General features: G+C 35.0%; 1 long non-coding RNA gene across 1 annotated transcript; it reads left to right on the top strand.

Moving 5' to 3' along the window:
* The first annotated feature begins 6,561 nt into the window (after positions 1–6,561).
* LOC133296941 (uncharacterized) lies at positions 6,562–8,428 on the top strand. The gene is made up of 3 exons (XR_009749578.1): positions 6,562–6,804; positions 7,374–7,442; positions 7,862–8,428. It is a non-coding gene; the product is annotated as an uncharacterized LOC133296941 (long non-coding RNA).
* Positions 8,429–15,333: the final 6,905 nt, after the last annotated feature.

Genomic DNA, 15,333 nt, shown 5'->3' with positions numbered 1-15,333 from the left:
GTTCCCACCGCCACCACCTCCACCGCCACCACCGCCGCCTCCACCTAGTGTTCAGGACGAGAGCCTGAGTCACGTTGGTAGTGCTACGCATGTTACTGGGGTGATGGAACCCTTTGTTGAGCCTGTTGAAGATAGATATGCGATTGATCGCCGGCTAAATGCTTTCCGTAAACATAAGCCACCTTCTTTTGATGGATCTTATGATCCCATTGCTGCTGCAAGATGGCTTCAAGCGCTAGACAAGATCTTTCGGGTCATGCAGTGTTCAGATCCGCAAAAGTTGATGTTCGCTACTTACATGCTGGAGGGCGAGGCCCATGAGTGGTGGACGAACATTTCTCATGCCTACGAGATGCAGGGCCGTGTGATGACGTGGTCGTTCTTTGAGGAGTGTTTTCTGGGTCAGTACTTCCCGTACGATGCACAGGAGAGGAAGCAAGGGGAGTTTGACAGGTTGGTTCAGGGCTCGTTGTCTATTGACGAGTACCTGGCCAAGTTCAATGAGCTGGTGAAGTTTTCACACTTCAGGATGGCGAGGCCTACTCCTACGGTTTTGGCTGCTAAGTTCCGCAGGGGACTTAGTGAGGATATTGCTGGTTACCTAGCTGGTTCTGCTTCTACAGACTTTGGGACACTGGTTCAGCAGTGTCGTGATATTGAAGACTTCTACAACACGAGTAAGGCCAAGAGGGCCAAGGTCGCTGAGACGACGACGAAGGTAGCTAGTAGTTCCACTTCTTGGCGAGACAGGAAGTTTGTTGGGAAGGGCAAGGGAGAACAGTTGGCAACTAGGCAGGCGCCTGGTCAGTTCAAGAGGACTGCTTCACAGTAGGGGAGTTTTGCTAGGCCTCATTCCACTTCGAAGTGTTCGGGGTGCGGAAAGGAGCATGCTGGACGTTGTGCTACCGGGTAGTTGATCTATTTTCGGTGTGGCTAGGAGGGCCACTACTCCAGAGATTGTCCGTCGTCGACGGTAGGAGCTGCAGCGATTCGGGCAGTTCTGTTACAGATGATTCTTTTGGCGTCTACAGCGGCACCTGTTATGCCACCTGCCACGGGACGTGTCTACACTACGGATCGACAGCAGTCGGATAGAGCTCCGAACCTTGTCAGAGGTACTGTGTCTTTTGGTGATTCATCAGTTGATGTATTGTTTGCTTCCGGGACTACGCATTCTTTTGTTGCAACCCCGATCGCTTTGGGGCTTGAGTTTCCCATGTTTGTGCTTTCTCCACTGTCGCGGTTGATTACCGCCACCAAAGAAAAGTGTGTTGCTACCACTGTTCATCGCGATGTAGCGTTTCAGTGGGATGGCTGTGAGTTCTCGATAGATCTGATAGGATTGCCAATGGCCAACTTAGAGGTTATTCTGGGCATGGATTGGTTGCCCAGAAATTGTGTGTTGTTTGTCTGTTGTGCCTAGCCTGTGGTGTTGTCTCCGTGTGATTCCACAGTCAGTTCCTCGTCGTACATTTCGTTACTGCAGGCTATGAGGGCCTTGAGAGCAGCATTTGGATATGTCATGTTGGGAGGTTTGGTGAGTGGGACACAGGAGGACATCGCTGGCATTCCTGTGGTGAGGGAGTTCCTTGAGGTGCTTCCTGAGGAGATTCCTGAGTGTCCGCCACAGAGGGAGATAGAGTTCTCCATAGATCGTTGCCTGGTATGGGCCTATTGCATTAGCTCCATACCGGATGCCGCCACCAGAGTGGGCAGAGTTGAAGTAGTGTTCTGAGGGTCTTTCGGCGAAAGACTTCTTCGACCGAGCGTGTCTCCTTGGGAGCACCGGTCATTTTTATTGTAAGGTAAGATGCCTTACGCCATTACTTAAGCGTAATGGTGCTCTGTTTGAGGATGTGAAATTCTCTTCGGGGAAGCTGAGTGTGTAACACTTGGAATTTGAGGCAAGGGCCACGCGTGTCTTGTATATGCGAGGCAGAGCATGAACAAGTGGTCGTGAGTTGAGTGGTCTCCATGACTCTAGGATTTTATGTTGATTTCGTTAAGCTCTGTAAGTAGTCGGCATATTAACACCAGGGGTAGTGTTAAGCATGAAATGAGTACAATGAACTGGGATAATACATCAATGTTATTTCACCTTTGACTAACTCTCCATTTTGCAGATACCATGGAGATTGAGGTATACCGTTATGTAAAGTTTTTAGCTATTATTGTTATTGAAATTGGAAATTTTGCAGGTGTACGTGAACTAAGGTACGTTAGTATGTAAATGACCTGGTTAACTAACATGTATTGATGGAATTGAACATGATTATGATTTAACACTTTGAACTGAATAAGAATTCATTTTGAGGGTATTGATTTTTATTGCATGTCTTGTTGAGGTTAGAGTCATGGAATAGGACCCAACTCACTCGAGTGTTGTGTAGTTTGAGTGTGTGGGGTAGGTCACCTCTATTGAGGGAATGATTGATGATCCCAGAGAATCGGATAACGTCGTGACGTCATTGTGGAATTTTGAGTTTTGGCAGTGACTTCCTTGTTTGGGGGTGCACTTCTCGAGATGGAGATTATGAGAGTCTAGAACGAGCATGTGGAGAAGAACCAGAACGGTGTCTTTGATTGAGATGGGGCATTGTTGCCGATTGCCCTATTGTGGGGATCCCCGAAGGTGAAGATCGAACACCAGAAGCCGTTGATGAGCTTCAATTTCTTGATGTACCGCAAGGGAAGTGGAAAAGTATTTCTATGGACTTCGTTGTGGGTTTGCCGAAGACTCAGGCTAACTGTGACTCTTTTTGGGTCTTTGTGGACAGATTGTCAAAGTCTGCCCACTTTCTTTCAGTAAGGGTGAGCACGTGTTTGTGAAACTTTCACTGTCACCGGTGTTGTGCGGGAACTCGGAGTGAGGAAACTGAGCTCGGGATTCATTGGGCCATACCAGTTACGTGGTAGAATAGAACATGTTGTCTACCGGTTTGCCTTATCTCTGAACTTGACCAACACCCACGACATGTTTTACGTGTCTCAACTTCGCAAGTTGTAGCAGATCTTTCGCACGTGGTGCAACCGGATACTGTGGAAGTTTGGGAGAACTTGAAAACTCTCGTCGAACCACTCAAGTTTCTCGATCGTGGCGAGAAGAAGCTGAGTAGCGAGATCATTTCGAGGGTCAGAGTATGTTGAACGGGAAGAATTCCTGAAGGGTAATCCTGGAAGCGAGAGGACGAGCTTCTCCGGCAGTATCTCGCGCATCGAGACAGGTAAGTTTCCTAATTTTGAGGGCAAAATCCTAAAAATGTGGGGTGAATGTAAGAACCTGCACCGTTAATTAAGGGATTTAATTAATTAATTATGTGAAATTAGGAAATAATTCCATAATTGACCCTAATAATTATTATGAGGCTTTAATAATTATAATTAGTGAGTAAGAATGCTGAAAGTCGCTTTTCAGAAGAAAAGTGCAGATACCGGTTCTGCTAGTCGGTATAAATGCGTACCGAAAAAGTATCCTGGAAAATTATAAAAAGTGCATGATAATTATTAGAATAATATATAGGACTTGTGAAACGAGTTTCAAGTTAAAATAATGAGAACTGGTGCCAGAACTGATAATGGCTATGGAAAAGCGCGTACCGGAAAGGTGCTCCGAGAAATATAATAAAAATATGATAATTCTTGTAAAATTGAGTAGGTTAAGAATCCTGAGTTTGGGATTAAAATGCTAAGCGTAGAAATTAAAGTTAATACTGTGTGTTTAATTGTTAAATGGCTATATAAGTGATGGGCACATGATCCTAGGTCAGATTTCACATTTTCCTACGTGACCTTTGGTGCCTCCATTTATGAGTTTGGCTCTCCTTAGCTTGTCACCTCCATTTTCTTGAAGAAAAAGCCCAAGTAATCACCTTTTCTCCACTCTTGATCCTTCTAAACACCTTAGCCTTGTGAGTTTGAGTCTTGTGAAGGTGTGGGAAAGGTGTTTCTTTTCTGAGTTTGCCTCTTTGAGTGTTGTGTAAGGGCTGACTTGCTAGTTGAGGTTGTGGGAGCTTGATGCTTGCTTTGATAGGTTCTTGTAGTGACCTTTGAGGAGAAAGAACTCATCTTGTTGGTTCATTTTCGTTTCTTGAAGAAGTCAGAACCTTTGAGTTGTCTTGTGAGCTCCAAGAGCACCCTTTGTTGGCTGGTTGAGCACTCATATATGTGATGTATGTTCAGTTTTATAAATTGTAAAATAAACTAAAGAATTCTATGCAGGTATGGGACTGTGTAGATAATATAAAAATATAAATGGTAAATGGAAAAAGTTAAGTCTTCCGCTTCAGGATTTGATTATCCACGCTTAAAAGTACAATACATAAGTTAACAATCCGATTATAAAATTGGGGCGTTACATTTTGGTATCAGAGCAAAAGGTTCTAGGGAAGAAACCTAGTATAGGTGATTAAGAGAGGTCATTGATTAGTGATTCCTAGTATTTAACATGACGATACATTATTAGATACAGAGTATGAGTTTGGCCGACTCATTCTTTGGTTTGATGATTATGGAATCATGATAAACTCCAGGATATTCTTTGACAAATTTCTTAGATATAGAATGTCATCACGAGGATAGAGTATGTTTAAGGAATGATTTGATGATAATTATGGATATTAGGTTAAGTGTGAATAACTGATGTGAATTTATGATAAATCTTTAGCAATAAGGTTATATAGTGAGTGATGATTGTAGCATTAGTAATAACAGAAAATTTGAGGAAAATTTTGAGTTAGAAAGGGGTACAAGAAATTGTTGTAAATAGGCAAGCTGATCAGGAGATGTAAAATGTTATGATCCAAGAGAAAGGAAATTGAGCATGTGCAAGGAGTAATAGCTCTTGTCAGTTGGTTAGGTTATGACTAAGATATTATTTTCATAAGGATAGTAGAGGAGTTCAAAATCATGTCCAAGATAATATATTATTTGGTGAATATTTGGTTGAGTTAGCAGAGTATTTTGTCAGAGGGAATATTGCTTGATTTTGATGATTTATTTAAGAAATGTTCATAAGAAGTTGAATGAGGATATCACAAGTAAGATTTCAGATATTAAATTAGTGATTGTCAGTAAATTAGTTAGATAGTGCTAAGAAAGTGATGTTAGAAAAAAATTAAGTATGGAACAAAATGGAACAAATATATGTTTTATATACAGAAAAGAAATGGAGAAATAAGATTGTTATCATAGAAAGGTGTCTACCAGAGGAAATTTCTTAGAAGTGAGAGGAACAGAATCTTCAGTTGATGCTGGAATTTTCTGACAGGTATAATGTATATCGATATTATAATCAATTAGAGTGTATATAAGGTAAACAAGGTTGAATTGATTAAATTATCTAGTTCATAAGAACATTGAGTAAATTATCCATGAAAGATGTATCTAAATAAGTTGATCATTGAGAATTGCTTACAGGAACTTATGTGATGATTAGTTATCTGACATTTGTGTTTTTGATTTTGAGGGCAAAATCTTTAAAAAGGTGGGGTGAATATAACAACCCTCAAAAGTAAGTTTAGCTAATTAAGGAATTTAGCAAATAATTAAGAATTAAGTATATATTTAAAAAGATAGTGTCTAGTTAATCATGTAATTAGCATGATTATGAATGTAAGGGCAAATTGGTAAATTGGCAAAGACATGGCCTAAACTAGATTCTGATAGTAAAATCAAATTCTTTAGGAAATTTCATGAATTTTAAGTGGTATAAAGGTATGTTAATTATGAGTAGAATAATTATGAAAAATAAGTTAAAGTTAGAGAAAATGAAAAACAGTAGAGTTATTTCAAATAAAGGTTAAATGGTGTATTGTCTAAGTTTCTCAGTTACCTTTCTTGTTATCAAGTAATTTTAGTTTTCTTGTCAGTTAAGTAACCTTACTTGTTGGTCAAAGTACGTTACTTGTTCAACAAGTTACCTCAATAACTTAGCCATTAAGTTTCAATTACTTAGTCGTTAAGTTGAGTTTACTTAGTCATTAAGTTATTCCGATAGCTTCTTCAGGAAGTCACGTCTCAATTGCTTAGTCATTAAGATTGGTTTACTTAGTCACTAAGTTACCAAGATAACTTCTTCAAGAAGTCACATAGCTTACTTGTTCAACAAGTCATCTAGTAGCTTGTCCTACAAGTTACCTAGATAGCTTCTTCATCACACTACATTTCAAGACTTAGTCACTAAGTTTCATGAAAACTTAGTCACTAAGTTAGCTTATTCTACAAGTTTAGTTACTTAGTTCTTAAGTTACGTAAGTAGCTTCTCCATGACACTACTTGAGTTGCTTAGCCACTAAGTTAAGTGTGACTTTTCTTCCAAGTTAAGTTAACTTACTCATTAAGATAGCTTACTCACTAAGTTAACTTGGTCACTAAGATGACTTGTTCACTAAGTTAACTTGCACGCTAAGTAAGGTGATTTGGTCACCAAGTCATAGAAGCTTGCTCGCTAAGTTATCTTCCACGAGAAGCCTTCTCCTTTCTTCTTGGATTTCACGGCCTTATGCCTATATATAGGCCATCATCCAAGAGCACTTTCTTCATGGTTTTAGGCGCACATGTCAAGAGAGAATAGAGTGAGATTTTCATCATGTTTTAGTTGTTTTCTTCAAAAATCCTATTTCATGAAAGTTATAGTATAGGATCCTGTGATCATAGCCTTGGTCTTAGAACATCTATAGGAGTTCATATGAGTGAGATATGGCCACCTTTAGCCACGAGCTCCTTGATGCCACCTTGAAAAAGGATGGTTTTTTTGAAGTCTGTTCGGTTCTAAGTTGATTTCTGGGTCCCGTTAACCTATCTAAGGTATAAACTCTCAATTTCTACGATTAGAATTGTTAAATTAAGCTTCTATCTATCAATTTATGGGTCTTTTATCAAAATGATTTTGAAAGAATTCATATGGTCTTGTATGATGGTTTTTATGAAGTTTTAGTGTTTGTATAAGTTTTTAATCGGTAAAAGTCTAAGTTGAACGGTTTAGAAATGAAAAATGATGATCTTAAAGCATGTGTATATTTTGAATATGTGATGTAAAATTAAGTAAGTTAAAGATTTTTATAAGTTGTATTAAGGTTATTTTAAGTTGTTTTAAGAGATAAGTTATAGTTAAGTTAAATTAAAAGGTAGGAAATTTGTAAGTTTGTTTCTAAATCTATGTTTTGGATATGTTAGAATTTTCAGTAGAAAGTCTACGTTATGTTAATATGGGAAGTCTAGATGTTTAATATAGAGACTTGTTGCTTGGCATAAATAAATAAGTAAGATTATGTAAGTAAGGAAGATTTCGAACTATGCTTGGAAAACGTAGATTTCTACAAGTATAAGAAAGTTTTGGATTGATAATTAATGATGTCCATGTTTATGTATTTTAGTTTGGAATCAAGAAAAGTGATTTAAGCGGATCAGTTTCAAGTATTAAGTATAAGGAAAGCTGCTTACAGGTAAGCTTTTGGTTTAAGGAGTTTTCTCCTTTCTTGTTGATCCACCATAATCCAGTGGGATGATGGTTAGGATATCTGTATGTTTGTATATTTTATATGTCAGATACTTTGTATAGTTGCATTCATGTAGACTATATATGATATGATAAGATATGATAAGTATGGTTCTTGATCAATGAACAACTCTGTGGGGGGACTTCGGTTCTCGGAGAATAAGTGTGGACTGGTCAAAGTGAGAAATTACGCTTTGGGAGTCTTCTGATAAGTTATAAGTTATGATATGTTTATATGATGTATGCTATGCTCTGTATCTAACCTTTCATACAGTAAGTGAACTCATGGGTGGAGATTACTTCATAAACCCAGAGTCTTATTGGGATTAATTTCTCACCCGTCGTGGGCTGTGATTTAAATCACAGGTACATCAGTAGCAGGAGAGCCTCAAAAGGGCAAGGACAAGTGCAGTGAGGACAGAGGACTCAACAGGAGTGGACACTTAGTTATTTGAACTACTGTATATGACATGTTTTGATACTGCATAAAGTATATGATTATGCAATATATGTCATGTATGTTCAGTTTTATAAATTGTAAAATAAACTAAAGAATTCTATGCAGGTATGGGACTGTATAGATAATATAAAAATATAAATGGTAAATGGAAAAAGTTAAGTCTTCCGCTTCAGGATTTAATTATCCACGCTTTAAAGTACAATACATAAGTTAACAATCCGATTATAAAATTGGGGCCTTACAGTAGGCTATTGGGGGTTTGTGGACCCTAGATTGATGAAGTTAAACTTCTGTAATTAATGAACTAAGTCAGAATCATGTGATTAAGGGCTTATGGCTTTGAGGAAAGCCTTAAGACGTAAAACGTAAAAGGAAAACGTAGTCTTTACGTTAATGCTTTTGAGCTATGTATGTTGATTTGCTTGCGGGTCCTAAATCAGATTGTGATCTGTTGTGTGTTGGACTTGGGCTGTGAGGACTCTTGGATTGGATAGTTAGCTTAAAAGGTAAGCTTTTGTGTCCTCGGTTTAGCCATGTTGTGGTTCCACCATGTCCCATGGGGGTATGGTTATAAGCATGCTGTGTTACATGCTTTTGATGTTTTGGAAATGCTGTTGAGCTGTTATATGCTAGTGCCTTGTTGATATGCATGTGGTGTTCCACCTATACGGTAAGCCTGAGTATGTAGTACATACAAGATGGTGAGGCTGTGGGTGAGGTGCAAGCGGTGTTCCTTGTACTACATGTAGGTATAGACGTATTCCTGCATTTCTCTGGCCAGTAGAATAGTGATTACACACATGTCATAGATATCTGTTGCACTGCATAGTTTTGGAACTTATATTGAATAACTGCTTTTAGAACTTATATTGAACATGTAAGTGAGCTTGGGGAGGAAGATCCTTGAGGACCCCTTGTGTTACTGAGATTTCTTGTTTAGAGATCTCACCCCACGTTTGGGGCGCTTATTTCAGGTTTAGGTAATGCTGAGACCTCAGGCGGCAGGAGGCCGGAGCTGAGTTAGATTTGCTGTTATATTATGCTGACATGTTGGATGCTGGATATGCATGCTGCTTTATGCTTTTAGTTCGTTTATGATTTATGATTATCTTGTCGAGACGTTGTTGATTTGGTGAGCATGTGGATTGTCCATGACACATAGTCTTGTTTATGTCTTTAGTTATTTGGAGTTGTAATAATGTATCAGGATTATTGTCCGGACTACGAGTTGTAGATCCGTGACGTAGATACTCACTTTATTTATATTTTGAGGTATTTCAGTAGATGTCTTATTGCAATTTACATACATGCGATGTTTTTATGAAATTGATTAAGTAATCAAGATGGTAATTGATAATGACGTTATAATTTAAAAGAAAAAGAATATTCCACATTTTTAATTAAGCACCACTTAATACGATGTAATGTTAATATTCCGGGTATACACGAGGTGTTACACAAATCATTGCAAAAAAATTATTATGTACATAAAATCTTGATAGTTAAAGGTTGCAAAATGGGCTTGGCCCGAGGGCCTGCCCGCCCCGCATGCCAACAAGTTTTTATAATTAAATTGAAATTTCACTGTTCTTCTTTTATAATTAAATTTCTAAATTTGATTTCAATTTTAAATTTGTAGAATTTTAGTAAATTCTTGCAAAAAAATAATGATTTCTTATTATTTTTTAAATCTAATTGTAATAAATAAAAGTTCATCTCTGAGATAAAATATAAAAACCTAGACGCAACTATAAGAGTTTTTTGTGTGGATAAATATAAAAATCTATTATATGCTGATAGTTAGAGGTGGCAAACTAGGCTCGGCCCGGAGGGCCGGCCACCAACATATTTTTATAATTAAATTAAAATTTCATTCTTTTTTTATAATTAAATTCATAAATTTTTGTAAATACAAATTTGTAAAATTCTAAATACAAATGACACAAATCCTTGCAAAAATAATTATTTATTATTATTTTTTAAATGTGATTGTAATAAATGAAAGTTCATATTTGAAATAAAATATAAAAACCTAAATATATGACGATAAGAACATTTTTTTGTGGATAAATATAATATTACATGTTGATTGTTAGATGTGGTAAGTTGGGCCTCGGCCTGGAGGGCCGACCCACCAACACACAGACCACAAAGAGCTGATTTATAGGCAACATAAAAAATATAGATATATATTGATCTAGATGCAACTATAAGAATAATTTTGTGTTGATAAAAATAAAAACATATAAATGCTGACAGTTAGAGGTGACAAACTAGTTCCGGCCCGGAGCGCCAGCCCAACAACTTAATTTTTATATTTAAATTAATATTTCATCATTATTCTTTTATAATTAAATTCTTAAATCTGATTTCAATCTTTGTAAATATAAATTTGTAAAATTCAAAATACTAAGGGCACAAATCCTTGCAAAAGAATTATTATTTACATAAAATGTTGATAGTTAAAGGTTGCAAACTGGGCTTGACCCAAGGGCGTGCCCGCCCCGCCTGCAACAAGTTTTTATAATTAAATTAAAATTTTTCTATTCTTCTTTTATAATTAAATTCCTAAATCTGATTTCAATTTTTGTAAATACAAATTTGTAAAATTTTAAATACTAACGAAACAAATCCATGCAAAAAAATAATGATTTCTTATTATTTTGTAAATCTAATTGTAATAAATGAAAGTTCATCTCTGAGATAAAATATAAAAATCTAGACGCAACTATAAGAGCCTTTTTTGTGGATAAATATAAAAATCTATTACATGCTGATAGTTAGAGCTGGCAAACTAGGCTCGGCCACCAACATATTTTTATAATTAAATTAAAATTTTATTCTTCTTCTTTTATAATTAAATTCATAAATCTGGTTTTAATTTTTGTTAATACAAATTTATGTTCCAAATACTAATGACACAAATCCTTGCAAAAAATAATTATTTATTAATATTTTTTAAATGTGAGTTGTAATAAATGAAAGTTCATATTTGAGATAAAATATAAAAACCTAAATGCGATTATGAGAACATTTTTGTGTGGATAAATATAAAAATCTATCACGTGTTGATTGTTAGATGTGGCAAATCGGGCCTCGGCGCCCACCAACACTTTTTTATAATTAAATTAAAATTTCTTCTTTCTTCTTTTATAATTAAATTCCTAAATCTAATTTTTATTTTTGTAAATACAAATTTTTAAAATTTCAAATGCTAATGACACAAACCGTTACAAAAAATAATTATTTATTATTATTGTGTAAACTTGTTGTAAGAAATGAAAGTCCATCTTTGAAATAAAATATAAAAACCTAAATGCAAATATAAGAATATTTTTTTATGGATAAATATAAAAACCTATTACATGCTGATAGTTAGAGATGGCAAACTGGGCTCAGCCCGGAGGGCCGACACACCTACTTATTTTTAAAATTAAATTAAAATTTCATACTTCTTCTTTTATAATTAAATTCCTAAATTTGATTTCAATTTTTGTAAATACAAATTTGTAAAAATCAAAATACTATGACACAAATCCTTGCAAAAAAATAAATATTTATTATTATTTTATAAATCTAATTGTAATAAATGAATGTCAATCTCTGAGATAAAATATAAAAATTTAGATGCAACTATAAGAATTTTTTTATGTGGATAAATATAAAAACGTATTACATGCTGTTATATAATGCTGACAATTAGAGGTTACAAACTGGACTCGGTCCGGAGAACCAGCTCACCAATATTTTTTTATAATTAAATTAAATTTTCGCCTTTCTTCTTTTATAATTAAATTTCTAATTCTGATTTTAATTTTTGCAAATACGAATTTGAAAAATTCCAAATACTAACGACACAAATCTTTGCAAAAAATTATTTATGTATTATTAATTTGTAAATTTGATCTTTCTAAATGAAAGTTCATCTCTGGAAAATACTGAAAGAAATTGAGTCAAACTTTGTAATTTTTGAATGACCACATGACAAGGTAAAATGCAGCAATATACTTTTATGTGTTGTGTTAATTTTTACGAGACAAACAAATCGATTTTTTCTTCGTGCAACGGATAATACACTAGTATATATATATAAAGGGATAGGTTATTCTGCCTACTCTTTTTTTGCCTACCTCTCTCAACATCGTTAGATTACAATCTCATCCAACGATAGAGATTTATGATATAAAATAAACTCTTTTACCATTTTGTCTCTCCCATTGCCTCTCACTCTTTCTCTCTCCTCTTTTTTCTCTTTCTTTAATGGCATTTCAGTATCAAAAAAAGGTGCAAGCTTTTTTCTTCATCCAACCCAGCCATTGTTATAAGCATTTATATAAAAAATTGAAATAGGATGTCAAAAAGAAATTATCTCATATACCCTATGTTATGGAACCAGGTAGGCCTATTGTTGGGCGTAACATAGAGAGAACAGAGATCATTTTTCAACTTCAAGGTGAGAAACAAGATAAGAAGAAGGAGATAAGTTGATTCATTTCAAATTTCAATAGAAGTGTTACAGTAATCGTGGATTAATTCAAATGAAAGGTTATTTGTGGTTTTTTTGTTGTTGTAATTTTGTGGTTTCTGCAGTGTTGAATTATGTCAGATTCAAAAAAATTTGAAAATTATATTCCTCCAACAGAACTATCATGTCATTAATCATTGCATGCATTTAGATTCAAATATAAACTCAGGTTGTAAATTACGCAAATCGATAGAGAGAAAGGGAGGAGAGAGAAAGAGTGTGGGAGGCAGGGAGGAGAAAGAAAATGGAAAAAGGTTTATTTTATTATGCAAATCTCCACCGTTAGATGAGATTGTAATCTAACGGTATTGAAATGCGTAGACAAAGGTAGGCAAAATAAGAGTAGGCAGAATAATATATATATATATATATATATATATATATATATATATATATATATATATATATATATATATAGGGGAGAGATCTTTTGACTCTAAAGTAAGACTTACAAGTCTTACTCCTCATCTCAATCGTTGATTTCCGTCCATCTAACGGTTATCTATACCAATGAATTAATTACTAATTTCAAATAAATAATAACAGTTAGATGGACAGAAATTAACGGTTGAGATGGAGAATAAGATTTGTAAGTCTTACTCTAGAGTCAAAAGATCCATCCTCATATATATATATATATATATATATATATATATATATATATATATATATATTCTGCCTACTCTTATTTTGCCTACCTTTGTCTACGCCTTTCAATATCGTTAGATTACAATCTCATCCAATGGTGGAAATTTATTATATAAAATAAACTCTTTTACTCTTTTCTCTCTCTCACTGCCTCTCATTCTTTCTCTCTCCTCCCCTTTCTCTCTCTTCAATGGCGCTTCAGCATCAAAAACAGATGCAAGCTTTTTTCTCAATTCATCCAACCCAGTCATTGTTATGAGCATTTATATAAAAAATTGAAAAGGGGTGTCAAGAAGAAACAAACCCAGATGCCCTATGTTATGGGATCAAGTAGGTCTGTTGTTAGGCATAGAGAAAACAAAGATCCTTTCCCCACTTCAAGATGAAAAACAAGATAAGAAGAAAGAGATAAGTTGATTCGATTTCAAATTTCATTAGCAAAATATAAACGTTACTGTAATCGTGGATTAATTCAAAGGAAGGTATATATATATATATAGGGGAGAGATCTTTTGACTCTAAAGTAAGACTTACAAGTCTTACTCCTCATCTCAACCATTGATTTCCGTCCATCTAACGGTTATCTATACCAATGAATTAATTACTAATTTCAAACAAATAATAACAGTTAGATGGACGAAAATCAACGGTTGAGATGGAGAGTAAGATTTGTAAGTCTTACTCTAGAGTCAAAAGATCCATCCTCATATATATATATATATATATATATATATATATATATATATATATATATATAGATTATTCTGCCTACTCTTATTTTTCCTACCTTTGTCTACGCCTTTCAATACCGTTAGATTACAATCTCATCCAATAGTGGAGATTTATTATATAAAATAAACTCTTTTACTCTTTTCTCTCTCTCACTGCCTCTCATTTTTTCTCTCTCCTCCCCTTTCTCTCTCTTCAATGGCGCTTCAGCATCAAAAACAGATGCAAGCTTTTTTCTCAATTCATCCAACCCAGTCATTGTTATGAGCATTTACATAAAAAATTGAAAAGGGGTGTCAAGAAGAAACAAACCCAGATGCCCTATGTTATGGGATCGAGTATGTCTGTTGTTGGGCATAGAGAAAACAAAGATCCTTTCCCCACTTCAAGATGAAAAACAAGATAAGAAGAAAGACATAAGTTGATTCGATTTCAAATTTCATTAGCAAAATAGAAACGTTACTGTAATCGTGGATTAATTCAAAGGAAGGGATTCTTCGTGGTTTTCATTTTTTTGTATTTTTGTGGTTTCTGCCTTGTTCAATTATATCAGATTCAAGAAATTTTGAAAATTATATTCATCCAACATAACTGTTATGCCATTAATCATTGAATGGATTTATATTCAAATATAAATTCAGGTTGTAAATTACACAAATCGATAGAGAGAAAAGGAAGGAGAGAGAAAGAGTGTGGGAGGCAGTAAGGAAAAAGAAAGGAAAAAAAGGTTTATTTTATTCGTCAAATCTCCTCCATAGGATGAGATTGTAATCTAACAGTGTTAAGAGAGGTAGACAAAGGTATGCAAAATAAGAGTAGGCAGAATAACACATCTCATATATTATAGGATTTAATGTTTCTATAGTGAATTTAAATATGTATAAAACAAGAAATAGTCCTTCTAGACAATTTTGGTTGATAATTGATAAAACATGTGCCAAGTTTCCGTTTTCTTGTGTTTTATGTTTACATTGTATGTTAAATTGGAATTAATTTGGAGGTCTATCTTTGTTTGTGCACTAAACGACTAAAAGGTTAATGGAACGTAGACGACTGTCGTTTTATGAAAAGCTCAATTATGTGGTGCCCTGAGGCGCAAGACAAGTAACAGTGCAACAAATATTTACCATGGGAATGAAAGGCTTGACGGCTACCTATTAGCACCGGCTTGGTTACACACCTACTGTTAGTTTGTTAGGAAGCGTTTGGCAGAGAATTTTTTTTTTTTACTTACGAAATATGGGAAAATGGTAGGAAAGTAAGTTTGATAGAAAAGTTTAAGAAAAAATGTTTGGTTGATTGGTTGATCGAAATATTACTGGGAAAATATTTGCAACAATGTTATTGTAGAACATTTTTCATTACACCATTTTCACTTTCCCATCCATATCCAAAATACCATGTCTCAGAGAAGGTATTTTGTGGGCCTGGACCATGGTGGTCCTTTCCCAAAATAAAAAAAGGAGGGATGGAGGG

Source organism: Gastrolobium bilobum, unplaced genomic scaffold, assembly GCF_033153095.1.
Source record: "Gastrolobium bilobum isolate Gb01-03AN ecotype WA unplaced genomic scaffold, APGP_CSIRO_Gbil_v1 utg33520, whole genome shotgun sequence".
NCBI lineage: Eukaryota > Viridiplantae > Streptophyta > Magnoliopsida > Fabales > Fabaceae > Gastrolobium > Gastrolobium bilobum.
The sequence above is the reverse complement of the archived record's forward strand: the minus strand, read 5'-3'. Positions and strand labels throughout refer to the sequence as shown.